This window comes from Mauremys reevesii, linkage group 2 (assembly GCF_016161935.1).
Source record: "Mauremys reevesii isolate NIE-2019 linkage group 2, ASM1616193v1, whole genome shotgun sequence".
Taxonomy (NCBI): Eukaryota; Metazoa; Chordata; order Testudines; family Geoemydidae; genus Mauremys; species Mauremys reevesii.
The window spans coordinates 40,790,031-40,817,350 of record NC_052624.1 but is presented as its reverse complement, the minus strand read 5'-3'; the positions used below and the strand labels follow the sequence as shown (position 1 = coordinate 40,817,350).

Sequence of the window (27,320 nt, the reverse complement as noted above, 5' to 3'; positions counted from 1 at the left end):
CCAAACAAGAGCATGAAACTTCCTTCACCAAGAGAGTCTGACTCCAACCTCACAGCCAGAATGAACTTTATCTAGGGACAACCTGCAGGAAAATGCATTTTAAAAGGGGCACTGGACTATAAAGCGAGGGACAAGATCTCTCCCTGCCTCTCTCTCTTTCTTTTCCACCTAAGACGACAAAAGGAGACATTTGCATAGGCGCCGACTTCCCCTCTGCCCGATGGGTGCTCGACCCCCCCCAGCCCCTGGCCCCGCCTCTTCCTGCCCCTGCTCTGCCCTCGCCCCACTCCCATTCCACCTTCCCCAAAGTCGCCATCCCACCCCGACTTTTCCCATCCCACCCCTGCCCCCTTCCCTCCCCCATTCCACCTCCTTTTTCCATTCCCCCCAAGTCCCCGCCCCTACCCTGCCTCTTCTCCGCTTCCTCACCGGAGCGCGTTGCATCTCCAAGAGGGAGGAGCAGGAGCGGGAAGTCCTAAGTACTGACAAACAGCTGTTAGACAGCAGGGGGCGGAAGTGCTGGGAGGGAGGTGGAGGAGTGGGACGCGGTGCACTCATGGGTGGGGGGGAAAGAGGCGAGGAGGGGGGAGTTTGACTGCTAATTTTTCCCCATGGGTGCTCCAGCCCCAGAGCACCCAAGGAGTGGGCGCCTATGGCCATTTGATTTTGAGCAAAATCCTGACCTGAAATTTGGTCAGCCCTTTTGCCGGGAGCAGGTGGTACCATCAGAGGTGCTTAGTTTTGCAGTTCTCAAACTGTTGATGTGTGTCTCCAGAAATAACATGCTGTTAACGGTTTTTAAATAAATTATATATAGAGGTGAGAAATAACAGATCTCAACCCTATTGGCCCTCTGCAAATTTGTGTACACACAGTCAATCCCTTACTTCTCTCTAAAAGTGCAAGTTTCAAAAAGTTCAATGAATAGAAGATTGTTGGGGGTGGAATAGATCTGGACAAGGAGAAGAAGTCTGGAGATAAATGTGAGAAGGGAGGGACAGGCAGTAGAAACAAAACTGAAATTGTTTGAGCAGCATATTCCAGAAGTCTTGAGGTCTGAGTGAAGCCTTCACTGATTTGAGATCTACCATACCATTCTCTCACTAGAAGGGAAAACCTATAATGGCAGCAGGCCGTAAGAGAGACCCAGTTTGGGAATAAGAACCATTCAAGAAATACATGTTTGCTGATGATGTTTTAAACAAAGTCACACCAGTGAACTGGTGGAAGTCACTTAAGCACTTGGATTCAGAGACTGTTGAAGTGATAATCTCACTTTTAAGAGCAGTAGCTTCTTCTGCCAGTATAGAAAGAATATTTTCTTCCTTTGGACTAATTCATTCCAAATTGAGAAATCATTTGGGACCTGAAAAAAGCAGCAAAGCTTGCTTTTCTTTTCCAGATTATGAACAAACAGGAAAATGAAGGTGAAGACAACTGAATTAGCTGCAGAAGCCAATATTTTAAGTTTCTCACATTGACCTGGCTGACATAGTCGAATTAATTTTTTAAAAAATATTTCATTTAACTATTTTAGTTGAAACAATTTTAACAAAAACCTGATTTTAAAAAACTTGAATGTTTAACTAAATTCAAAAATTCATATGCTTGTTTTGTTAAAATATTATACGTTTGCTGTTGAAGAAAATAATCCAGAATACATAGCATTGTTTTATTTAAATAAAACAATTTAAATGTCTGTCTGATGTTCTCCTCCTAATACACCATGGCAAGAAAATCCTCCAAATATTAATGATTAACCTGCTGAATTGGAGATAGTTCACCTCTCAATAACTTCATAAATATCTGCTTTAATTACCTTTGGTAAATGAAATAACCAAACAATCATTCATTTTCTGATATAGCTGTAAAACGAATCTGAAAAGTTTTCAAAATAAATCACTGTTTAAAAACGTATAGTGTGTTCCTTCTAAAAATGAAACCTACATCTATCTCTGAGTTGTGAAGAATATGTATTAAGGTTATAACAACCAACAAGAATGCACTTTTATGTAGAAATCCATGATTATATCGAGTCTCCCTGACTAGTCATTTAAATCAATTTGATTTAAATCAAATCCACCCTGCTTAAAATCTCTCTTTGTAGCTAAATAAACTTGCTTTATTCTTTAATTAAAACTAATCCAGTGTTGTGAATTGTTTGGGTAACTCCATTTAAGATAGCAAACTGTTGGATACTGACCCCCTAACAAGGGCAACGAATCTAAAATATCTGAACTGCGCAGGAGAGGGCTGGACAATGTAGCATACATGCTTTTAGGGAAAATTCACACACGTGTTGAGATTACCCTGCAAGTGGAAATTGGTCTGTGACCAAGGTGTGGCTGGCAGGTTGCAGCAGTACAAACACTCAGGGTATCACTTGCAGAGTTGGAAGGCTATTTGGGAGCAGCACTGGAAGGAGCTACAGCAGCAAAACATTGTGAGGCAACCCAAAGTTGCAGGAGTGACACAGCCCCTCGCTGGTCTGGACTGCACCCTGGAGAGATGTGGTTAATCTCAGGATACTGATGAGCAAACTGAATCAGAGAGCACATAAGTAGCTTACTTAAAATAAGAGCGGATGCTTCAGTTTTCTCCCATGATCATCATGACCTGATCAACTGCCCTTTCAGCCTGAATTCCCCTTCCTCTCCCTCCTGTAACTCCAACTACTACTTTAAGAAGTATCTCAAGCTAATTAAAGACACCCACCCATTCTTATTTTTTAAGCTTCTTTCTCCCTTGCCGTCCCCTTCCATTTATTATTTTACTTGTTGTGTTATGCCTAATTACAGTTCCTGATCTTGCATTGGAATCCCCTTGTGCAGACCTCCCACCCAGAGTCCCATCAGCTTCAGTGGGATTCCTTGGCATGCGAGTAAGGTCTTTCTTTGGGGAGGTTTGCATGGCTGAGGCTGCATCTTTTGTCCGTAAAGCACTAAGAACAACTTCGCCACTGTCTAAACAAATCATAATCATAACAGCAGCAGTAGCAACAATACAATGTGTTTCCTCCTGTAGACCAATTGGGGCTAATCTTGGATATAAGTGTTTTTCTCTCAGATTGTTTTCTGTTATCTTATCATTTCTTCTCCAGTCAGTGTTCACCTGAATTCCAATTTGCAATAAATAAAAGGTGTTTGTCCCTTTATACCCCACAAAATGTATTTAATCAAAAAGATAGTGACCATCTGGTGGTTTGCATAAAATTTCATTAGCCTCTAATTGTTTTTGACAACTTTTTGAAATAATGCTGCATTACCATGCAAATAATACCACAGCAGCCCATTTCTAGGCTATTTGTCATAAAGCACAACATACAGTCCACAATATTAGATTCCCTAAGATTTATACAGCAAGTCCCATTAATCTTGTAATGCTGTAAATTTCTTAAGTTAAAATGATGCCTTTTCCTTTTAGATAGAATAATTCGTGTGTGAGTGATGGTGAATTACTCACTGAGTGATCCTGAACAAATAATGTCAATTCTGTGCCTCCATTTATTCATATGTAAAATGGCCATATAAATACCGCTAAATAATATTTGGAAAGGCATCCTGACATACTCAAAGGTGCCAAGTTAAATAAAAGTATTAGATTTTTTTTGGTTTAAAAAAAAGAGAAAGTTAAGAACTTTTTTCCTTTGGACTGAATATTACTTGTATGGAAAAAACAAAAAGTCTACATAATTCACTCTGTCTGGTAGTCTCTGCATGCCTGCTCAGACAGACATATTTATTTAAACTCTATTAAATACATAGACATGTGTCTACTGTGAACCCAGATTAGGCAATGGACCTCCAAGTAGCCACCACATCCAAATACAGATGCCCACACAATCGTGACTATGCCCTAGTCACTGTAACCACACATCAAGCTTGCAGAAAGCCTTCCAATATCCAGTGAAGGAGCTGTGCTCCCTTGACAACTTCAGGAGAACCAAGACACCTAGTTGTGTCAGATATTTTCCCACCACTATTACATAATAGCCTTTTATAATCTTGCTGGGAGTCCAGTGTGCAAGTCTGATAAAATGAGTTATGGTACATATCACACTGTCCTTTGATTTCACTTACTTAACAGATACAAATTTACAGTCAGTAAGTTTGAGAACAGAAAATGGCAGAAGCATTTAAATATACATTCTATATCTTTTTAATATCCAAGTATCTCTCTCCTCATCATTAATAAATCTTTTCTTAAAAACTCAGATCTGATTAATATACGTACAGCACATGTATTACTACTAAACTCTTTGAAATAATATTTTAAAATGAAAATAGTAGGAATATCTATTTTTAAGAGAAGCTGCTTTTGGAAGACATTCCATGGATCATTCTAAAATTTCCATTACAATGCCACGATAAAATGGTCAAGACAACATATATTGTCTCAAAACACAAGAACTGAGCAGTTCATCGAGGCAGCAACCATTTATGAATAATTTTAATAAATATGCAAAGATGATATTCTGCCACATAAAATGGCTAGTCAGTTGTAAACCTGCAATACATTTTTCGCTATATGTCTATCCCTAGAATTAAATAATTACCATCCTTATGAATATAACAATTTTGAATCTGCTGTATCTGCATTTTGCATCAGTTCTTCCTATGATTAATTTTGATCATCTCAATATTTTATCCATGACTTTTGTTATTTTGGTTTTTTACAAATTTATTTTGTAACACCATTTGCATCTTTATTTCATAGCAACAGAATTCTATAATGCTAGAACATATTTCCTATTGTTTTCTAAATTTGTCCTTACTCCCAAGAGAGAACAAAATGGAACTGAACAATAAACACATTATCTAAGCAACAATCAAAACAAATGTATATCTGTGTGTGTATGTATGGGAGAATGTTTATGAATAGATGTGTGTGCACAGACACACGACATATTGAAGTATAAACCTACCACCTGTTAAAAGGCCATCTATCTCTTTGTGAGAGAAACACACATAGTAGGTATTAGGCTACATTATCCCAGAAATGTTTATCTTTCCAATATTTTTATTAATTATATATTCCCATATAGTCTGTGTACTAATGAGTGAGTGAAAGTGCCCTCTCTCATAACACACCATGTTGTCTATGAAGTGAAAATGAGCTTTGTTTAAAAAAAAAAAGAATACATCTTATGAACAAATTCCTATTGTTATTCTAAGACGACACACGAATCCTTTACACAGACAGAGTAATGACTAACCTGTGAGTTTTGTTCCTGGTCCTTGTTCTCCTACACAGTAAAGGTTATACCCTCTTCAGATAAGTAAGTTAATGAAAGGGACTCATCCCTAGTTGTCATGGGGAGATGAGTGAAGGTAACTCTGGAGAGGATATGATTTTGGAGGACTACAATTAAATACCTCATCACTGGTTAAGCATAGCTATGTAGATTACATTAAATTGGAAGCACCAGCTAAAAAAAAGCAGACAAACCATTATAACCACCACTCAGTACTACACTGTATTAAGAACCCTATCTGTAAATCACATGTTAACAGAATCGGAGTTAAAAGGACACTCACAAACTTCATTGCAATAAAACAATATACACCTCTACCCTGATAGAACGTGGTCCTCGGGAGACAAAAAAACCTCACCACGTTATAGGTGAGACCGCGTTACATCAAACTTGCTTTGCCCCCCACATTCCTCATTCCCTGACCAGAGACCCCAGTCCCTAATCACTCCCAGGACCCCACCACCTACCCAACCCCCCTGTCCCCAGACTGCCCCAACCCCTATCCGCCCCCTGACAGGCACTCACCGGCAGCGGTGGGAAGTGGAGCAGCCCTGCCCCAATCCACTCCACTCCACCAGCTCCCAGCCTCAGCGCTCCGCTTCCTGCCGTCAGTGAATGCAGGGAGGTTGGGAAAGGATGCCCCCCCGCACTCACCTGTGACGGGAAGCAGAGCAACGCGGCCCCAGCCCGCTCCACTTTCCTTGCCCCGGCCCCAACCGTGTCGCTGGGGGGCGGCTGGGAAAAGGTCCTGCATTCACCTGCAGCGGGAAGTGGAGCGCCGCGGCTGGGAGCTGGCGGAGTGGAGCTGGCTGGGGCTGGGATGCTCCGCTTCCTGCCACCGGTGAGTGCAGGGAGGTTGGGGAAAGGACGCCCCCCATACTCACCTGTGGCGGGAAGCGGAGCACTGCGGCTGGGAGCTGGCGGAGCGGAGTGGGCTGGGGCCAGGCTGTTCCACTTCCGCCGCTGCTGGTGAGTGTGGGGGGATCCCTCCCCCCAAGTCCCCTCCCTTGAGTGACCCAGCTGGGGCCGGGGCAAGGGAAGCAGAACGGGCTGCTCCCTGCCCCCTGCTAATCCCCCGGGCCACTCTGGGACTGCGGGGCCCCCAAAAGTGCACTCCCACAGCTTCTGCCCCTTAGGGGGGGAGAGCCCTGTCCACCCCCGAGACCCTCTGCCCCTTATCGAACCCCTCGGCCCCGGCCTGGCCCAGCCCGGCACCCTTAACACACTGCTCAGAGCAGCGTGTCAGAGCTTTACCGCGTTGTATGTGAACCTGCGTTATATCAGGTCGCGTTATATCGGGTTAGAGGTGTACTACATAAAGACACCATATGAAATCCTCAGAATAAAACCACAATTTGAGGGTTAAACGTCAACTCTGCTAAAACCAAACTGAAACCCAACATGTGCCTATTCACAGAACACATGCAAAGGAAGAGATTCACTTTTGGAAACTATAAAGTGTCACAGTTAATCTCACCAGACCTCATAAAAGAGAATCGTGGTTCTCAACTAGGTCCATACTGGGAACCACTCTCCCACAATCGCCTTCCCATTTAATAATATGGGAAATACCAGGTGATCAGGACCTCCTGGATACCTGTTAGCAAACCCCAGGTTGAGCATCCACATGATAAATAACTTGTAACAGATACATCATTAAGAGCCCGTTTCTACTTGCAGAATCTCATCTCCATATTTCTAGGAACATCTAGTCCTGTGTTTGCAGCCACATGCACAGTAGTGGATTTATTTGCGGGACATGGTGGCACATGGTGACATGGGAGATTAAAATCTAACCTTTCATACTTATCTGCAATATGCTCTCAAAAAAGGAGCAAAAAGCTAAAAAGTAATCTATAATTTATGAAATGCTATTAATGGCAGTTTGACTCTGCAGAAACTCATCTGGTTTGGAAAGCATCTGTGCTCGGAGTTATAATTCTTTCCCAGGTAGGGATGGAGTGACTGGTCTGGGAGTCTGTGTATTCTCATGGTTTAGACAAATTGGAAGGCAAAAGACTTGTGAACTAACACAGATTGGAAAACAACTTGCTGCATGATCTTGGGCATGCTACTTGGCATCCATGAACCACAACATCCCCATCTGCAAAATGGGGATAAGACCGTATACCCACATCACAAGGCTGTTGTGAAGCTTAAATTATAGTTATTCAGAGCTCTGAATTTCTTGTATATAAGGGACTATGTAAAAGTGCAAATTATTAAAGCCATACACTAAATCAGTAGATCGGGATTAGAACTCTAGCTCATAGCTCCCAGTCTTCCTACCCATACTGGTTTGTATCATAACATGAGTCTCAAACTCTAAACTCATTGCTGACTCAATGTATGCTTTTAAAATCATCAGTAGCTAGTGAGCTTCCTGAACTAGATATAACTTATGTAAGCATCCTGAGGCAACATCAAAACTATGTGCCTTTGATTATCTTGTAATAATTAGGCCTACAAATTTACCCTAATTGTGAGGCCAACCGTGAAAAGTGAGTGCAAGTTTATAAAATGTCACAACAACCTGTAACAAATGTTGATGGGAAAAGATGCTAAAAAACAGAAATAGTGAATTAGTCTAAACAAAAATAATTCAAGGACCGTGTTAAAATCATGCCTGGTAAACAAGTAGGGAACCAGAAATCAATGAACCAAAAATTGTGTGTTTGAAATTAGGCCTAATTGGTGAACAAAATAATGAGAGGATGGACTGTTCTGCTGATCACTCCTTCTTGGAGTCCTCAAAAAGAAATCCTGGAAAGACAAAGGGAAGCATGGTGCTGGCTGACTGAAACAAGGGAAAGAGTGAGCTTCACCACCATGGCTGCCACCCCCATCGTCTCATGAGACCCTGAGAAATGTCCTGACCACAACAGGCCAGAGGGAGGGTCCCAAATGACTCTGCCACCTCTGGCTAAACCTTGATCACCACCTGGGATGTATGACGGTCTCACATACACCTCTCCCTGGTGTATTCTTTTCCTTCCCCACCTTATTTCTGCTCTTTCCCATCCCTCTTCTTTTGCTTTTAGTCTAATATGAGTCTGGCATAGCCAGCCAAGTATATTTTACAACACCATTGAGCACCTGTGATCGGAGAGGCAGCTAAAAGCAATGCCCTAACAAGCCTGACGCTGGTACAAATTTGCCAGGTTTTGGAGTGGCTGATAGTACCATGTGCTATGTCTGTTTTTTTCAGCAATGAGGTTGCAAGTGAAAGTCAACACCAACAAGAGAAGCTGCATTTTCTATCTTTGCTTTTCTCTTCTTTCCCCTTTTCTGTGTTTGTCTTGTTTTCTAGGGAACAGGATAGGACTTTAACAGCAGCAGCACCTCCAGCCCATTGAAACCTATGTTTTCTCATTTTCCCAGTAAGGACAGTAATGGCCATCTTTAACACCATCTAAGAGACTGTCAAACAAGAGGCTTTTTCCTTCTTAAAATGTAAAGTATTAAGTCAGGTTTTCATGTTTTTAGAAGGACAACTGGCTGTAAATGGCTCTGTTTACTTGTAAGCCTCATCCTCCCTGATTGAACTAACCTCGTTATCTCTAGCTTGCTTCTTGCTTGCATATATAAACCTGCCCCTGGAAATTTCCACCACTTGCATCCGAAGAAGTGGGTATTCACCCACGAAAGCTCATGCTGCAAAACGTCTGTTAGTCTATAAGGTGCCACAGGATTCTTTGTTGTTTAATGTGACACCTATAAAAAGAGTCCACATCTCAGATCCATACAGGAGAGATGTTTGAAGATCTACAGTGCCGTGGTTCTATTTGGTGGAGAGACGGATGTTGTGTTGGTTAAGAACTTTTGTTAGAAGTCTGGACACTAGGAAGTTTAGACTTGAAATTAGACGAAGGTTTCTAACCATTAGAGGAGTGAAGTTCTGGAACAGCCTTCCAAGGGGAGTAGTGGCGGCAAAAGACATATCTGGCTTTAAGACTAAGCTTGATAAATTTATGGAGGGGATGGCATGATGGGATAGCCTAATTTTGGCAATTAATTTGGCAATTGATCTTTGATTATCAGCAGGTAAGTATGCCCAGTGGTCTGTGATGGGATGTTAGATGGGTTGGGATCTGAGTTACTACAGAGAATTCTTTCCTGGGTGCTGGCTGGTGAGTCTTGCCCACATGCTCAGGGTTTAACTGATCACCATATTTGGGGTCGGGAAGGAATTTTCCTCCGGGGCAGATTGGCAGAGGCCCTGGAGGTTTTTCGCCTTCCTCTGCAGCATGGGGCACGGGTCACTTTCTGGAGGATTCTCTGCAGCTTGAGGTCTTCAAACCGCAATTTGGGGACTTCGATAACTCAGACATAGGCTAGGGGTTTGTTATAGAAGTGGATGGGTGGGATTCTGTGGCCTGCATTGTGCAGGAGGTCAGACTAGATGATCATAATGGTCCCTTCTGACCTTAAAGTCTATGAGAAGTCGGCCAAGGGCCTGGCTAGCTTTACTAATTCTGGAGAAAATTTCCTCATCAAGGGAACAGTTCAAGTATGTGCCTGGGCTGAAGATGGCTGGCACTAGGGTATTGGAATGAGGTACTGGTTGGAACAAGGCCACTGTCTTCCCAAGACTGATGGTGAGGCCAAAGAGCTGGGATGCTTCAGAAAAGCCATCAACAATGACCTGAAGGTCGTCTTGTCTGGGAGTCAAAGTGCAATCACCTGCAAAAGGTGCCTCGACGAGAAGCCTTTCCAGTGACTTGGTCTTAGCATTGAGTCTTCGAAGATCAAAACGGGAGCCATCGAGTCGGTAGTGGGATGTATATTCCCTGATCCAAATCCCTTGCTCTTTGCTTGTGTTTCAACCATGTAACAAGCTGAACAACACTGGAGCAAGTACACAGCCTTGCTTCACTCCATTAGAGATTTCAAATGCATCGGAAAAGTCACCACTGGCAAGTACTTGCACTGTCATGTGGTCATGAAACAGACAGATGATTTGTATGAACTTTCTTGGGCAGCCCAGTTTATGCAGAATAGCCCATAGACCCTCTCAGTTGACCACATCAAAAGCTTTGGTCAGAGCGATGAAAACTGCATACAGGTCCATGTTGCTTTCTGAACATTTTTCCTGGACCTGCCTTACAACAAAGATCATGTCCATAGTGCTACGACCTGGTCTAAAACCACACTGCGCTTCTGGCAGATTCTCCTCAGATACGTTTGCAGTGAGTCTGTTCAGTATAATGCAAGCTAGTATTTTGCCTGCTGTACAGAGGAGAGCAATGCCTCTGTAGTTTCTGCAGTCAGCTTTGCTGCCTTTGTTTTTGAACAGTGATACAATAATAGCATCTTTGAAGTCTTGTGGCATTTCTTCTTCCTCCCAAATGCTACTCGGGATGTCATGAAACACCTCAATAACCTTTGGGCCTGCTCCTTTATACATTTCTGCTGGGATACCATCCTTTCCAATGCTTTGCCAGAGTTCAGTTGTTTGATGGCTTTTAGAACTTCCTCCACTGACAGAGGGACAGAGAGATCCTCTTTGATGGATTTCTCAGGTAAATGGTCAAGGACATGCCAATCAACTGTGGATGGTCTATTGAGTCAACTACTGAAGTGTTCAGCTCATCTCTGTATGATTCCCTTCTTGTCTTTGATGAGGGCTGTGCCATCTGCTGACTTCATGGGGACTGTTCCAGATTTACATGGTCCTTAAACTGCTTTGAGAGAGTCAAAGAACATCCTTGTGTTGTTTGTATCTGCGTAATGCTGGATTTCTGCAGCTTTCCTCTCCCACCACTCATCCTGCATTCTCCTTAATTCAAATTGGGCCTTGCTCTGTAGGTACTTAAACCTATCTTTCTTTGAAATGGAAGTGAGTTCATTCTGCCATTAATGTAAGTACAGGGCTGACTTCAAGATGCTGGCATGAAAGGGGGCTTGGATGTACCATGGATATGCTTTAAACTGTGGGGAGTGGGTAGCAGAATCACAATTTGAATGTCACCTGACAGTTCTTGAAAATTATTTAGATCTAAAAAGGAGTGTGGAGGAGGGGCAGGAGTGGGACAGAATGAGTAGAGGAAGCATAGCTGTTAATCCCATAATGACCTGCTGATCCAGTCTCTGCTTTGGCATGATGAAAGATCATTTAGTATAAACCAGCAAGTGAGGCCAGATGGTCTGCCCCAGCAGCGAAAAGTCTCTAGATGCAAAAATGAATAGAAAACCAAAAACTAACTAAACCTGTCAGATTTACTGGCTGTTGTCTTTGTAATGCTATTTAGTGCAGCGTTCCTATAACTTTCAAGTTAAAATATGTAATTCCCACCTTTTTTAACTGGCTGTGAAATTCTGAATTTGTGTTTGTTAGTTAACTATTATAAATCAGTTTTTCTGAAAGGTATTTCCTAAATCAAACTGTATGCTATTGCTGTATCTTTTACATCTTCAGTATGTTGAATTTTGCTGCACTAATTAATTTAAAAGGTGGTATTGATGGAAAGGTGGGGGAAATGGGTTTTAAACATTAATACAGGAGATGTATTACCCTGTGGAAAGTAATTCTGTACTTCCTTTACTTGAAGATGTCACTTGATCAGAATAGCAGAAACTATTAACTTAGAGGTAGAAGATGAGCTCTGAATGTATTTAAACAAGCATCTATTAATGAATCCAGCCTCTGTTAGTGGCATTTTATGGGAATATTTTATATTTATTGAATAACTTACAAATAAGCATTGGCTTTATAATCAGCATTTACAAACTAATAGAAAGTGTCAGAAGCTGTTCTGTTGGGAATATTAAAAAAACTGATATAGTCTATTTCATATCAGTCAGTTAAGCATTGATAAAGGTATAAGCTATCTTATTAGCTGAGTTCTGGTAGCTAAAACAATTACATGTTTTCACCAGTCTGCATCTGCGCCCAGACACAATACTCCAGTTGAGGCCTAATCAGCGCAGAGTAGAGCAGAAGAATTACTTCTCGTGTTGTGTTTACAATACTCCTGCTAATACATCCCAGAATGAGGTTTGCTTTTTTTGCAACAGCGTTACACTGTTGACTCATATTTAGCTTGTGATCCACTACTGGGTGACCTTGGGGAAATCACTTCAGCTTTTCCCCTCCCATCCTTTTCTATTTAGATTGCATGGTGTTCAGAGCAGGGAGACTCTCTCGTGATGTGTCTGTATGGTACCTAGCACAACCGTCCCCCAGTCTCAGGGATTTTGGGAAGCAAACACAAATAAGTTCTAGAAAAGTATGTCAAACCATGTTGTCATTTGCTGCGATATGAAAAACTCTTGCAACCGTTACTGTTATCCCACAGTGCCTATAGTTCTGAGACCAAGACTGGGTTTGGGCAGTGAGTGCATTCAAAAAGCAGAGTCACATCTCACTGCTATGGGCAGATTCTCTTCCCAAACACCCAACCCTAACAGTTGAGCTGAGAGCCTTCCATTTCCGTTGAAGTCAACGGGAGTGCACTCCGCACTTTGTAGATGGTGCTCGGTTCTTTACAAGTTTGGGCTCACACATTGCAGGCAATAGATTTTATGACTGCCATGTGGATCAGGTCTCTGCTGTCTCTCTCATCAAGTTATTACTGGTATCAGAAAATTGTAGCACTTTGGCAAAAATGAAGCATGAGAGAAGACACGTACAGTGGTGGGGCTGACAGAGCCTGAAATTATGGGTTGCTGTTTTAACAGTACATTTAGCTTTGACCTGGATATGAGAACCTTTTTGAGACAGTTACTAATTTTTTAGTTTCCTTCACAAAAACATGATCATAGACCCTAATCCTGCAACTTACTCTGCATCGTTAGAGGGGTGTGCCTCAAGGAGCAGCCGGAAATATATAGGGCTTAATTATCATCCTTGCTGGCATCCTCAACAGAGGACCAAGCTTTGAATGGCAGTGAAGACTGAATTAACCTAGACTGAATTATCCCTTGGCAGTGATGCCTACAGGGTCTCACTGAGGTACAGTGTAGGAGTTTGCATTACCACCACCTGTGCTTTTATGTTCTGTGGATAAAAACAAAATGTTAAGTATCAGGTCAATAAATAAGGCTGTCTTCATAAGCTAGACTCCATAAATTGTAGAAAAAATTAAAAACTAAATATTTGCTTTCTATTTTTAATTTTATAATAAATGTCAATAATAAAGGTATAGGACATACTAGCAATTTAGAATTCTTTGTAGAAAATGCTATAAGCAACAGAACCAATATCATTTGTTGGGCTCCAGTACAATCAGTGTATCATCTTTTATGTCTGGATTAAGGAGTTTTTCTGGATTTGTACAAAGAAAAATATTCCACAAACTTTGGTACAACCTTTATTAAAATACATGAGTCATATTCTCATCTATGCTTGAGTTTGTAAGACTGCAGGTTTTACCAGATGGTCATCCTTTCAAAATTCAATAATTTTGCTTTCACTTTAAGCCTTCATTCATTTTGGATCAGTATACTTTGCGCGCGATCTCTCTCTCAGTTTTATACATCTATCTAGTTGAATCTGCTCTTACAAACCATCATTTGGCCGCACCACTTTTTTTTTTTTTTTTTTTTGAGAATCATCACATCCAAAATGTGCCAATAGCAGATAATTCAGATTACTAGATGTAGGTTTGAAGTGTAATCTTTCATAAATTACTATATAAAAAAAACACTATGAAAAAATCCTCCTGCCCACCCAAACCCAAACAAAATAATACTGAAGTAATGTAAAAAGTAACTCCCACCTTCTAATTTTCATTTGGAACAATGTAAGGTGGATAGAAATGTTTCTGATGCTGGACAAACTAACGGGTGTGCTCTCATCTTGATTGCCAGGGATGTGTGTCAGTTACTCACCATGCATTACAATGAGAATGTACAGTACAGTTGGGATCTTTACACTGATATGGACACAGATGACCCAGTTCTAATCTCAAATATCTATGGGCCTGAGCCAAAGTCCTTAGGAGCCCATTTAAAAAGACTGCCCTTGACTTCAGATGAGGCCTTATATCCTGCTGGTGTGAATACTACGTATGCTTGATATATTTTATATTTATTTGTGAGACTGGGAATGTTTAGACATTTTTAGCATAGTGAAAAATAAGGTGTCCAAGTGACTTGATTTATTCTCTCAGAGTAAGGAGTGGCAAATTGAAGTTCAAAGATAAAATTATATATCCATTTTGACTTGGCACATTAACTTTGCCAAACTAAAGCAACCTGCCTGAAATTTCATATGCAGGATGGATCTTATTTCAGGGGCAGAATTTTTCTGGCAACTACAGATCTACAACCTATCCTGAAGGACAATTGCTCACTCTCTCAGACCTTGAGAGACAGCCCCCCAACCTGATGCAAATACTCACCAGCAACCACAAACCACACAACAAAAAACACTAACCCAGGAACCAAACCCTGCAACAAATCCCGGTGACAACTCTGTCTGCATATCTATTCAAGGGACACCATTATAGGACCTAACAACATCAGCCACACCATCAGGGGCTCGTTCACCTGCACATCCACCAACGTGATATATACCATCATGTGCCAGCAGCAATGCCCCTCTGCAATGTACATTGGCCAAACTGGACAGTCTCTACGCAAAAGAATAAATGGACACAATCCGATATCAGCAATTACAACATTAAAAAACCAGTAGGAGAACACTTGAATCTCCCTGGACACTCAACAACAGACTTAAAAGTGGCAATTCTTCAACAAAAAACTTCAAAATCAGACTCCAAAGAAACCACGGAACTAGAATTAATTTGCAAACTGGACACCATCAAATTAGGCCTGAATAAAGATTGGGAGTGGATGGGTCACTACAAAAAGTAATTTTCCCTCTGCTGATACTCACACCTTCTTGTCAACTGTTGGAAATAGGCGACATCCACCTTGCTTGCACTGGCCTCCTTAGCACTACAAAAGTAATGTTCCCTCTCAGTATCCACCCCTTCTTGTCAACTGTTGAGAATAGGCCACTTCCACCTTAATTGAATTGGCCTTGTTAGCACTGACTCCCCACTTGCTAAGGCAACTCCCATCTTTTCACGTGCTATAATATATATACTGCTTACTGTATTTTTCACTCCATGCCTCTGATGAAATGGGTTTTAGCCCACAAAAGCTTATGCCCAAATAAATTTGTTAGTTTCTAAACTGCCACTTGTTGTTTTTGCTGATACAGACTAACACAGCTACCACACTCTGAAATCTGGAAACTTTGAGGCAAATCTAATGAGACTTGAAGATTCGAAAGTGTAATGGAATTCTTTAAAGTAGTCACATGTCACAATGGCTATCAGTCTGTATAAGTTCCTTAAATGGCTCTCATCACTGTGGTATTTGTGCACTTGGAATAGAAAGTCCTAATTTATTTTACTGTTGCCTTTAATAAAAAGACTAGTGCCTTTGACCAGAGCAGATTTAGGACACTGTGGTGGGAGATTAACAAAGCTATTAATTGCAGTTTATATAAATATTGGGAACTGCTGTATTAATTTAGATTGAATAAGGGGCCCAATGAGTCAAAGGTGTTAACTTGACACTGAAACTGTCTGATATTAAACAGTTTAAACAAGGTTTGGGCTGTGGTATACAGAGACTTCAGTCTGCTTAGTTATGGCAAACAACATTAAAAATCCTTTTAAACCTTTTATTAAAGACACAGAAAGAGAAGGAAAACAGTTAAAGCATGTAACACCTTGTGCCCACAAGGATCAGGTGTCACCAGCCCTGCAGCAGTGTGGGTTGCCCTCTGCAGCCCCACTATGGCAGACCTGTTCTCTCACTCACCAGCTGGAAATCCAAGGGCTCCCTGTACTGCTCTCTGCTCTGCCCGGACCCACTCACTCCGTACAGGGCTGGCATGCTGCTAACACATGATCTCTGCAGGAGCAATGGGGGAGACTGCAGTCCTGGTAGGGCAGAGCCGAGCCCCCAGCCAAGATTGTAAGGAGGAGGAGTATGAGCACCAGGCAGGAACCATTCAACAGCAGGGTGGCCTCCCCTATGGAGGCGGCTCCTCCTCCTCACAGTCCTAGCCAGGGGTCTTTTCCCTGTCAAGACTGCAGCCTCCTCCTCCCCACTTGCAACTGCAGGGATCCTGTGTTGGTGATCCTACAGCTGTGCAGGGAGCTCTCTGCAGCTCTGGTGTCATGTGAGGGAGAGAGAGCAGGCAAAGCAAAGACCCCCAGTACTCCCAGCTGGTGAGTGAGAGAATTGATCTGTGACAGCAGGGCAGCAGAGGGCTCCCTGCACTGCCAGGTGGCCTTCTCCCTGGCTGGGGGCTTGTCATCCTACTTCTCCTTGCAGTTCTAGCTGGAGGGCTACCTGCACCGTCATGAGGCTGCTGACACACAATCCCTGCAGGTGTAAGGAGCGGGGAAAAGCTGCGGTCTTGGTGAGTCAGACTAAAGACCCCTGGCCAGGACTGCAAGGAGGACACCCTAACAGCAGGGAAGGCCACCCCACTGATGAATGGCTCCTGCGGCTGTCCAGGAGTATTCTACAGCCCCACTCTCTCACTTTCCTGCTGGGGGAGTCGGCTCTGACCCACAAGGACCTGCTCATTCACTTCCATGATGACAGAGTTGCAGAGGGTTCCCTGCATAACTGTGGGGCCAATGACACCCAATCCCTACAGGCGCAAGGTGTGTGTGTGGGGGGGGCGGGGGGGGCGCGGTGCACGGGGACTTCCATTCTGGAGTGACAGAGCAGAGACCCTCAGCCAGGACTTCAAGGAGGAGGAGTAGAAGCCCCTGTCAGGAGCCATTCAGCAGTGGGGTGGCCCTGCCTGAGGGGCTCAAACAGGCCACTGACACCCAGCAGAAACTGAAATTGAATTAAAACCTATTTCCACTGAAATTCAAATAAAAATAAAAATTGAATTCTGCCAAGTCTACATATATTTAAAAGCTGGGTAAACAAATAATGATCATTTAAAGACCGTAGTTCTAAATTCCAGAAGCGTGGAATTAAGAACTGTGTTAGTGAAAGTCTACTCATACAAATTTTCCTTAGGAGAAAGTTAAGGCTGTAAATAAACAGCAATTACTTAAGAAGCTAATTATTTATTAGAATGTGTGGTATTAATTATAAAAAGGGTCAATAGCCAGGAAAATCTACAATAAGATTTAAGTTTTTCAAAAAAGGCTACACAAACAAATCCCTTCTCCCCTGTGGGGGTGGGGGATAGGGGGAATTTGAACTGAGGGCAGGGAAAGGAATGTCTTCCACATCCCAAGTGACTTACCTACTTACTGGGATTTAAAAAAAAAAAAAAGTCTGAGGGAGGTCCTTCTCCTTTTCCTATCCCTTGCAGCGCTGTCACTCCCTCCCACCTGCTGCTTCTTGTAAAAACGGTGTAGGCACCTAACGCCAAGAGAGGGTTCACATCTGAGAATCTCAAGCAGAAGGAGGCACCTCCCAGCACCAGGGTCTTAGGTGCTGAATTCCCTGAGAGGGGCATGGCTTAGGACACACCGCTTGCCTTGGCAAATCCCATTGGCTAGCTTAGGTGAGGAGATGCCTAACAGAGTGGCTTTTGTGAATCCCATTTGAGACACCAATCTGCCTCCATTCACTGGATAGGAAACCTGAGTGCCTAAAGGTGGTCTACATCAGAAAAGTCACATGAGCATAACTACGTGTCTTGGGGTGTGAAAAACCCACACCTTGAGAGATGTAGCAAGGCCGACCTAACCACAAGTTAACCAACCTAATTCTTCCATCAGCCTAGCTACCACCTCTTGGAGAGGTAGATTATGTTCACAAATGGAAGAACCCCTCCTGTTAGTGTAGATAGTGTCTACACTGAAGTACTGCAGCTGTGCCGCTGTAGCATTTTAAGTATACTCTAGCTCAACCCTGGTCTATGCTATAGAGTTAGGTCGACATAAGCCAACTTACACCGACCTAACTCGGTTAGTGTCTACGCTCAAATGTAGCCCGCACCAATATAACTTGCCCACTGCCCCGACTTAACTCCACCTCTGCGATGGATAGATGGAGCAGACATTGTTGGTGGAACCTAAGCTATGACTTCCTGTAAGTTTTTCATAGTTGGTTTGTTTATAAATACAATGTTCCATTAAAAAAGCCCACCTACTGATACTTATGTACAACCATAACACTATCTTAAAGTCTGGTTGTATGCATACCTGAGCTGTACAATTTCCTCTTTTTATTCTGAAACTTTCTTCTTTTCAAAGTAAGTGTAAAGCATTTTATATAAATACACGTGTACATACATGCATACATTGCACTTCCCTCATTCCCTCTGCATCAGTCAATTAACATCTAGGCAGTATATCAATTGTTGAGACAAATCATACAACAAATTAGTAGGACATTTAAAAACAAAGCTGAAACCACTGTCTAAATTATGCAGGTTACCAAAGCTAAAGATAATTATCCACAAGAACAATGCTGTATAATACACATAACAGCCAAAGGAATCAAGAAATAACTAAACAGAATGAATTCCAAGGATTAGGAGACAACTTACAAGAGTGAAGAATGAAATGCCTGGAATCACAAATCCAGGAACTGGGGGATTAGGAAAGTTTGAGACATTCTCAAAGAAATTCCCAACTATTAAGTCTGTGAAATAATACTGTGCTGTAGATGTAAAGCACTGCATATAAGCAGAGAGTGAGCAAGACCCAACCAATACATATCAAAATATTCTTGTACACCTCTACCTCGATGTAACACTGTCCTTGGGAGCCAAAAAATCTTACCGCGTTATAGGTGAAACTGTGTTATACTGAACTTGCTTTGATCCACCTGAGTGCGCAGCCCTGGGCCCCCGGAGCACTGCTTTACCGCATTATATCCAAATTCGTGTTATACTGGGTGGTGTTATATCAAGGTAGCAGTGTACTAAAACTAGTAAGAATAGTTAATTTACATTGCGTTAATAAAAAGTCAAAGGATGGGATTTTCAAAAGCACTTGTAGTAGAGAGAGAGCCTGAGACATAACCCTTTGCATACGAGGCCTGGTATGAGGCAGGACCTGCTCACAGAATTTGGCAAAAACATGGCTGATATTGCAAAAATACACATTTTTAAGAAGTGCTAAGCACAAAGTACTTAAACATATTTTGATATCAAGTGGTACCAGAACATCCCGATATCAAGGATGGTACAAAAACATTTCCCAAGGATAACAGGAACATACTGACCCCTCTCCTCAAAAGATAAGGTTAGGATAACAGTACGCAATAAAGATGTTTTAATCAAACCAACATATACAAGGGGATGGGTAATAACTAGCCACGTCAGGGGGCAGTAGCTAACTATGTCAGAGGCAGTACTAACTTGTTTGTATCAGGGAATAAAGATGCATCTCAGAGGGAGCATCTTTGTCCAGCCGAGAGGTGGAATGGAAAGTCCCGCCATTCACTGAGCTGTGCCCACTGTCACGGGTGTACATATCTTAGTATCCTAATAGAGTCTGCCAGGTGCTATTACCATGCTTTGTTGACAATAAACTTGGCCTGGTGCCTTTGTGCCTTAATGAATCTTGTAGTCATTGGGTGGTTCACCTGAGGTCTGCTGTGCCGGCTGTCTGCACAGAGCTGGGGCAGCACGCAGGAGGAAAACAAACAAACACACCACACGCAGCCAAACATCTAACCACAGCACTCAATTTTAAGTTTAACTCTGCTTGCACTGAAGTCTATAATTAACTTCAATGGGAGCGGAGTTGGGCCCAGGCTGAGCACTTTTGAAAATCTCGCACAGAATGTAGTTTTTTAGTAAAGAACACTTACTGTTACTGTAATAAGATACTCCAAGCTGTGTAGCGATGGACATCCCTATTTCTCAGGTCGCCAGGGCACAGAATGAAACATATTAACAGCATGATGATTTTTGTCACAATACACCTCCCACCCTGTCACATTACTGAAGTGCAGAATATCTATTGCAGCTAACTCTGAAAGTCACAGATTACATTGTTAACGTTCTGTATTAGATTTTACAGAATGAAGCTGACATGAAATAAATAAATACACACACACACGACTATACCCAGTTCCCCGAAAAGAGAAGATTAAAAACAAGACCCTGTACAAAGGAAATAGTTTTGTCAATATGACGACTATTTTAAAGGGGTTACAAAGCCCCTGATAGTAGCATTAACTACAAGACAAAAGCATGCAGTCTTGAATAATCCTTTACATGCCACTTTGTTCATGCTATTAAGATGCTAGTTGTTTCTTTGATTTATCCGATAATAAATTTTTGATGACTAGTAAGTTTCATAAAATGGCTCTGGTGCTGACATGCATTGATTAATAAGTCTGAAGAATCGAAACTGTCAGGAATTCATGTGCAAGAGTAAATTACTGCCAAACATATATTAGATATTCCATAAAATACAGAATATAAAAGGTTGATCTGGTAATTTAATCTTGCATCAATTTGCTTGCTATAATTTATATTCAGAATCATCACTGTCAACCCTTTGCATACCTTTCCTTTTTAAAATCAACATTAGAGTAGAGTAAATTTTAATTTGGGACACTCAGGAATAAAGAGAAGAAAAAATATTAAATGCAATAATCAAAGCTCACATTCAGGATTTAGTTTGGAAATCAAGTTCACTTCAGGAGATCAGAAAATTGCCTTTGCAGCATTTAAGTTTTCATATTTAAAACCAATCTTGTGTACTACAATCCTAATCCTATGCCACATCCAACCCCCCCCCCCCTCTGAATTCACCGAGACAATTTGCATCTGTTAGCCCTTGCATGTAACCTGTCACCAAAGACACGGCGGGGCAGGAGGGGGGGACTGATTGGGGAACCATGCAGGTACAGATTCATTTGCCTTACCCTCTCCCCAGGACAACTCCCAAACATATCTGTGTTTGGGTGTAGAAAGCCCTGCAGAACTATGCTTAATGGCATGCAAGGAATATAGATTTGGGTGTAAGGGAATGGGCTCTGGAAATTCTCCGTCTACAAAGTGAAATTGCACCAGTAGTGCCATGAGGTGTAGTTAGTATTTGCTCCCATTACTTTTGCATGTGTTTATCAATGCTTATTTTCATGTGCCTTCCTTACAGCATACTGTGTTACAGAGTTTTGTCCAGAGATAGATTTTCAACCCTAGAAACGTGCATCTACCTATCCATTCATGTACTGAGTTTATAGACAATAAAAGGATTCACATCATCATGTTGCTGTTCATATCTAACACTGAAGTTAGACTTCTTAAAACTGCTGGCAAAAATATGAAGAGGACTAATATTCTTCCGTGTATTATTGCTTTGGTATATTTGGAGCAACTGAAATGGTCAGTGCTCTAAATAATTCTACTTCTGGTTTATGCCCCGTACACTCACCTCAGACTATAAATTTCCCTCATCAATGAATCAACCAAATGTAATAAAGACAAGAAACTACTGGATATTTTCTTCCATGGTTGTTTGAAATTAATTGGCTTTCAGTACATTAGATCTGCAGGGTTAAAATACTGACAGAGTATCAAGGGGGAAAAATGATATTTCATGGCTAGAGTCAAAAGGATTTGACTGACCAGGAATGATACCAGTTCTGAACAGTAAGATGTTTATTGTTTAGCTGGAGGAAAGCAGTAAGAATGGGAGTGGATGGCGGGGAAGGAAATGCGTCTTAGATGGTAGCATCTTGTGAAGTTAAGGAATTTTTTTGTGGAAAATTGAATCTTTTATAAGATTATCAAATATATACACTATAAAATTAAATTTTAGTACAAAGTTTCTGGTCACAGCCATTTTCAGCATTGTGCCTTTGATAAGACATAAAACTGACTGCAGTGATACTGGCTAAAATAAAAAAACTAGGATTTTTTATAAAAGTGGAATCAAAGGCTGAACTGGAACTGAGACTGACAAATGACACTGAGATCATTTCCACCTAAGCTTCTCACTGGATAAAAAGTTGATAAAACCTTCCATAAAATTAGAGACACCGCCAGCTACCTGATAGCCCTCAACAGTAAAAAAAAACCTGCTAAGGATCACACAAAAACCTCAAACAATGCCAGACTGAAATAAGAAACTGGAGCTCAATAAAAAGCCAGCATGTAATAAAACAAGATATTACTGCGTAGAGAATAGAAATTGCAGACAGTTCTGTTTGATTATAAAAGCGCCACTTTTTAATTTATCTCTCAAATAAAAAACAGCAAATGTGTACAGTAACTCTTCTTGCTTAGTTATAAAGAAACTATACAAAAAGGAAACCAAGAAAGCAAGCCAACTGGATTTTGAAGATTACAAGGAGTTAATTTTACCAGTATCTAGTGTTATCCGTGTTAATTTCTTCTGTGGCATGCTCCTTTGTCTCTAACAAATAATGTTTTCCACATTAGCTTCCGCCTCTCTGCTTGCAACTTTGCATTTGGCAGCATTAAAACACATTTTGTTTGAATGGGCCCATGTTACCAAGCTATCTAGATCACTCTGTATGACTGTTCTGTCCTCAATTTGATCAGCAGTGATTTTATATTTACTTTAGGATCATTGATGGAAATGTTGAACGTCAGGCCCAGTACGGATCCCTGCAGAACCCCACTAGAAACAGCGATATTTGACTATGATTCCCCATCAATAGTTAATTTTAGAGACCTGTCAGCTAGTATGAATCCATTTAACATGTACTTTACTGATACTGTATACTGCTAATTTTAGAAATCAGAATGTCATGCAGTACGTAAGTCAAATGCCTTGCAAAAGTCTAAGTACATTAGAGCTACAGAGCATAAGTAGGCCAGACATCTCCTCACCCAACTCTTTCAGGACTCTTGGGTACAAATTATCCAGGCCAGCTCATTTAGAAATGTTTATCCCTCGCAGACACTGTTCAGCATCTTCACTGAGTACTAATGGGCTGGAGAATATTGCCTGACATCAATGTCGGGCAAGATAATGGAGCAGCTGATATGGGACACAGTAATGAATTAAAGGATGATAATGTAAATCAACAAAGATTTATAGAAAATAGATCCTGCCAAACTAACTTGAATCTTTTTTTTTGTATGAGACTAAGTTTGGTTGATAAAGGTAATAGTGTTGATGTTATATACTTAGACTTTTGTGAGGCATTCGAGTTGGTACCATACAATATTTTGATTTAAAAACTAGAATGATTTAAAATCAACATGGTACATATTACATCCATTAAAAATTGGGTGATAAGGCCTAAAAATACAACTGCAAACAGGGAATTGTCATCAACCAGGTGTGTTCCTAGGGGGTCTCACTGGGATCTGTTTTTGGCCCTTTGCTATTTAACTTTTTTTAATCAATTACCTAGAGGAAAACATCTACAAACTTTATCAGTGATGATTTTATAAACACAAAAATTGGGGGAGTGGTAAATAATGAAGAGTATAGGTCACTCATTCTGAGTGATCTGGCTCATTTGGTAAACTGGGTGCAAGCAGCCAATATGCATTTTAATACAGCTAAATATAAAAGTATACTTCTAGGAACAAAGAATGTAGGTCATACTTACATGATGGTAACTCTATCCTGGGAAGCAGTTGCTCAGAAAAAGGGATTGGGGGGTGAAGGGAAATGGATAATCAGTTGAACATAAACTCCCAGTGTGACACGGTGACCAAAAGAGCTAATTCAATTCTGGAATGCATTAATAGGGGAATCTCAAGCAGGAGCAGTGAAGTTATTTTACCTCTATATTTGGCATTGCTGCGACCACTGCTGAAATATTGTACCCAGTTCTGGTGCCCACAGTTCAAAAAGAATGCTGGAAAGGGTTCAAAGAAGAGCCACAAGAATGATTAAAGAATTAGAAAATGTCATACAGCAATAGACTCAAAGAGCTTAATCTATTTAGCTTAACAAAGAGAAGGTTAAGGGGCAACTTGATTACAGCCTGTATCTATTTGGAGAACAAATATTTAATAATGGGGTCTTCAATCTAGCAGAAAGAGGTATAACAATCCAAAGGCCGAAAGCTGAAGCTAGACAAATTCAGAGTGGAAATAAGGCCTATTTTTTTTTTTTTAAGCAGTGAGGGTAATTAACCATTGGAACAATTAACCAAGGGTCATGGTGGATTCACCAACCACTTCGATGTTTTTCTAAAAGATATACTCTAGGAATTTGGGGGGGGGGGATGGGGGGAGGTTCTATGGGCTGTGTTATACAAGAGGTCAGTCTAGATGATCACAATTGTTCCTTCTGGCCTTGGAATCTATAAATCACCTTCATAAGATCTGAATACGCCATCCTACTACTTTCCAAATACAGAACAAATATTTATTATTGAACACGTCTACCTTTTCTGCAGCATTATTAACTAGTAGCTGAAAACCCATGCTGTTGCATGGGTGAGACAATTGGGCCAAATAATCCATCTGTGCAGCCTACCTCATACAACTACTGCAATTGTTGCATGCAAATTAGCTGTAGAGTAAAGGTAGTGATTGGTTGAGTTACTTCCGATATCACAATCTCTTGGCATGGCATACAAGATACATGTCTTACCGTACCTGTACACTGCACAGGTATATTTCGTAAAGGCAAATGGCTGAGAAATTAAAAAACTGGACAATTATAGACCACAAATCCCACTGATGACTGAACCTGGTAATACTATAAATAAATGGTTCTCAGCCATGTTTGTAGCTGATTCCATTGCTTCACACTGACTCAACACACATTCTAGACTTGAGTGACAATCCTGGAACCTTATGATATAGATTTTAACTCCATCTAATAATGGGCCTATACCATTGCTAGGATTTGTTTTGTTCTTTATACACATAAAATACTCATTTTTCTTTGCCCTGACTGACATGGACTATTCCCTGATAGCGTTAGCCTCCCTGATCAATTTTCTACACTTCATAATGTGTAAATTATATTGATTGCTATCTATTTCCCATTCCCTCATTTGTCATATTACCTTTTTATTTCTAATCATTGTCTTCATTTTGGTTAAAAGACTATTCTGGTTTAGTGGCAAAGTTCTCTTCTTTCTTGATTGTGGAACTGTGGCTTTCAGACTGTCTAATAAAGTCTCCTTAAGAACTCCCAATTTTCATTCATATTTTGTCTGTCTAAATTGACCTTGGAGACCCTTGATTGTAGACTGGAAAATAGACGGGACTACTAAATAGGGGACTACAGAGTCTACTTTGCAGGTAGGGGAACACACATGTACCATGTCTAGGTCTCTGGGTTGTCCTAATTTAGCTATGATGACTACCCAGTCTATCTGTAGTATTGCATAATATTCTAAGTTTCAAAATGAATTTGTATTTCATAAGAGATAATGGCAGCATCAGTAATATGACCAATATTTATACATGGGTATTTATATCTGTCATCTATATCAAATAAAATTGAGCTCTGTTTATAAATCCAAATATACACACACATACTTCCTGTTTATCTTTTAGAATGGGTTCCAAGCTATGTCAGGGGAGAGTTACACATTAGCATGTAAATGTTGTCTAAAGATGTCAGGAGTTTGAATCATCTATTGTCTCTGTTGGAAATAATGACTAATATATTTATAACATTTTAAAATATAGCCAATGAATAAAAACACTGAATCAGAATATGATGCAATGTATTAAAATAAAATATACAGTACTGTGCTTTTGATACAGCAAAATATAAGAGAATAACATTTTTAGAGAATGAAAGTGATTCCCCCCCACCTCAAACTGCTTACTGCATACGCTTAAAAAAGAAGAGTTTGTTGCTTACTTTAAGATCTTTATTGGTAGGACTAAAATGTACGAAACAAACTCCTTAAGAATAAAGTCCTGTTTACTTGTATAAAGTGCCACGGGCTTGACCCTGCACATGTTGAGTAACTTTAACCTGCATTGATTTCAGCTTGCAGGAATTGCAGCACTTCAGATAATCTGGCATTACATAAGTCACTATTAAGGGTCCAACATGAACAACTGAAGTTAGTAAAGTTTTGCAATTGTTTTTGACACATGCTTAATTTTATTCATGTGAACAGATCCACTAAAGACAATGAGACTAATTGCATTCCTAAAGTTAAGTATGTGCCTATATGTTACCTGAACCCTTCTTCTTAATCTACCAAAAAAAAAGTCAGTGTTAGCAAATAGAGTAGGGCTATTGATTTACTGCAATTAACTCACAAAATTAATCACAATTTAAAAAATTAATCGTGATTAATTGCAGTTTTAAATCGCACTGTTAAATAGAATACCAGTTGAAATTTATTAAATTTTAGATTTTTTCTACATTTTCAAATATATTGATTTCTATTACAACACAGAATACAAAGTGTACAGTGCTCACTTTATATGTATTTCTGCAAATATCTGTAATCACTATAAAAACAAAAGAAAGTATTTTTCAATTCACCTCATACAAGTACTGTAGTGCAATCTCTTTACTGTGAAAGTTGAACTTACAAATGTAGAATTATGTACAAAAAAACCTGCATTTCAAAATAAAATAATGTAAAACTCTAGAGTCTGCAAGTCCACTGTCCTACTTCTTGTTCAGCCAGTTGCTCAGACAAACAAGTGTGTTTACATTTGCATGAGATAATGCTGCCTGCTTCTTGTGCACAGTGTCACCGTAAAGTGAGAACAGGCATTCACATGGCACTGTTGTAGCTGGCGTTGCAAGGTATTTACATGCCAGATACGCTAAAGATTCATATGCCCATTCATGCTTCAACCACCACTCCAGAGGACAGGCGTCCATGCTGATGACTGGTTCTGCTCGATGACAATCCAAAGAAATGCGGACCAATGCATATTCATTTTCATCCTCTGAGTCAGTTGCCACCAGCAGAAGGTTGATTTTCTTTTTTAGTGGTTCGGGTTCTGTAGTTTCTGCATCAGAGTGTTGCTCTTTTAAGACTTCTGAAAGCACGCTCCACACCTCGTTCCTCTCAAATTTTGGAAGGCACTCCAGATTCTTAAACCTTGGGTCGAGTGCTGTAGCTATCTTTAGAAATTTCACATCAGTACCTTCTTTGCGTTGTGTCAAATCTGCAGTGAAAGTGTTCTTAAAAATGAACAACATACGCTGAGTCACCATCCAAGACTACTATAACATGA

General features: G+C 40.7%; 1 protein-coding gene across 13 annotated transcripts in view; it reads right to left on the bottom strand.

Moving 5' to 3' along the window:
* The window catches only part of RSU1 (Ras suppressor protein 1), a 190,241-nt gene that overhangs the window by 54,675 nt on the left and 108,246 nt on the right, over positions 1-27,320 (bottom strand). Inside the window, exon 9 of one of the 13 annotated variants that reach the window (XR_005595242.1) lies at positions 2-82. The exons of the other annotated variants lie outside the window; for them this stretch is intronic. The gene's annotated coding sequence lies outside the window, so the exon portion shown is untranslated. The remainder of the gene's footprint in view (position 1; positions 83-27,320) is intronic. 13 annotated transcript variants of the gene reach the window in all.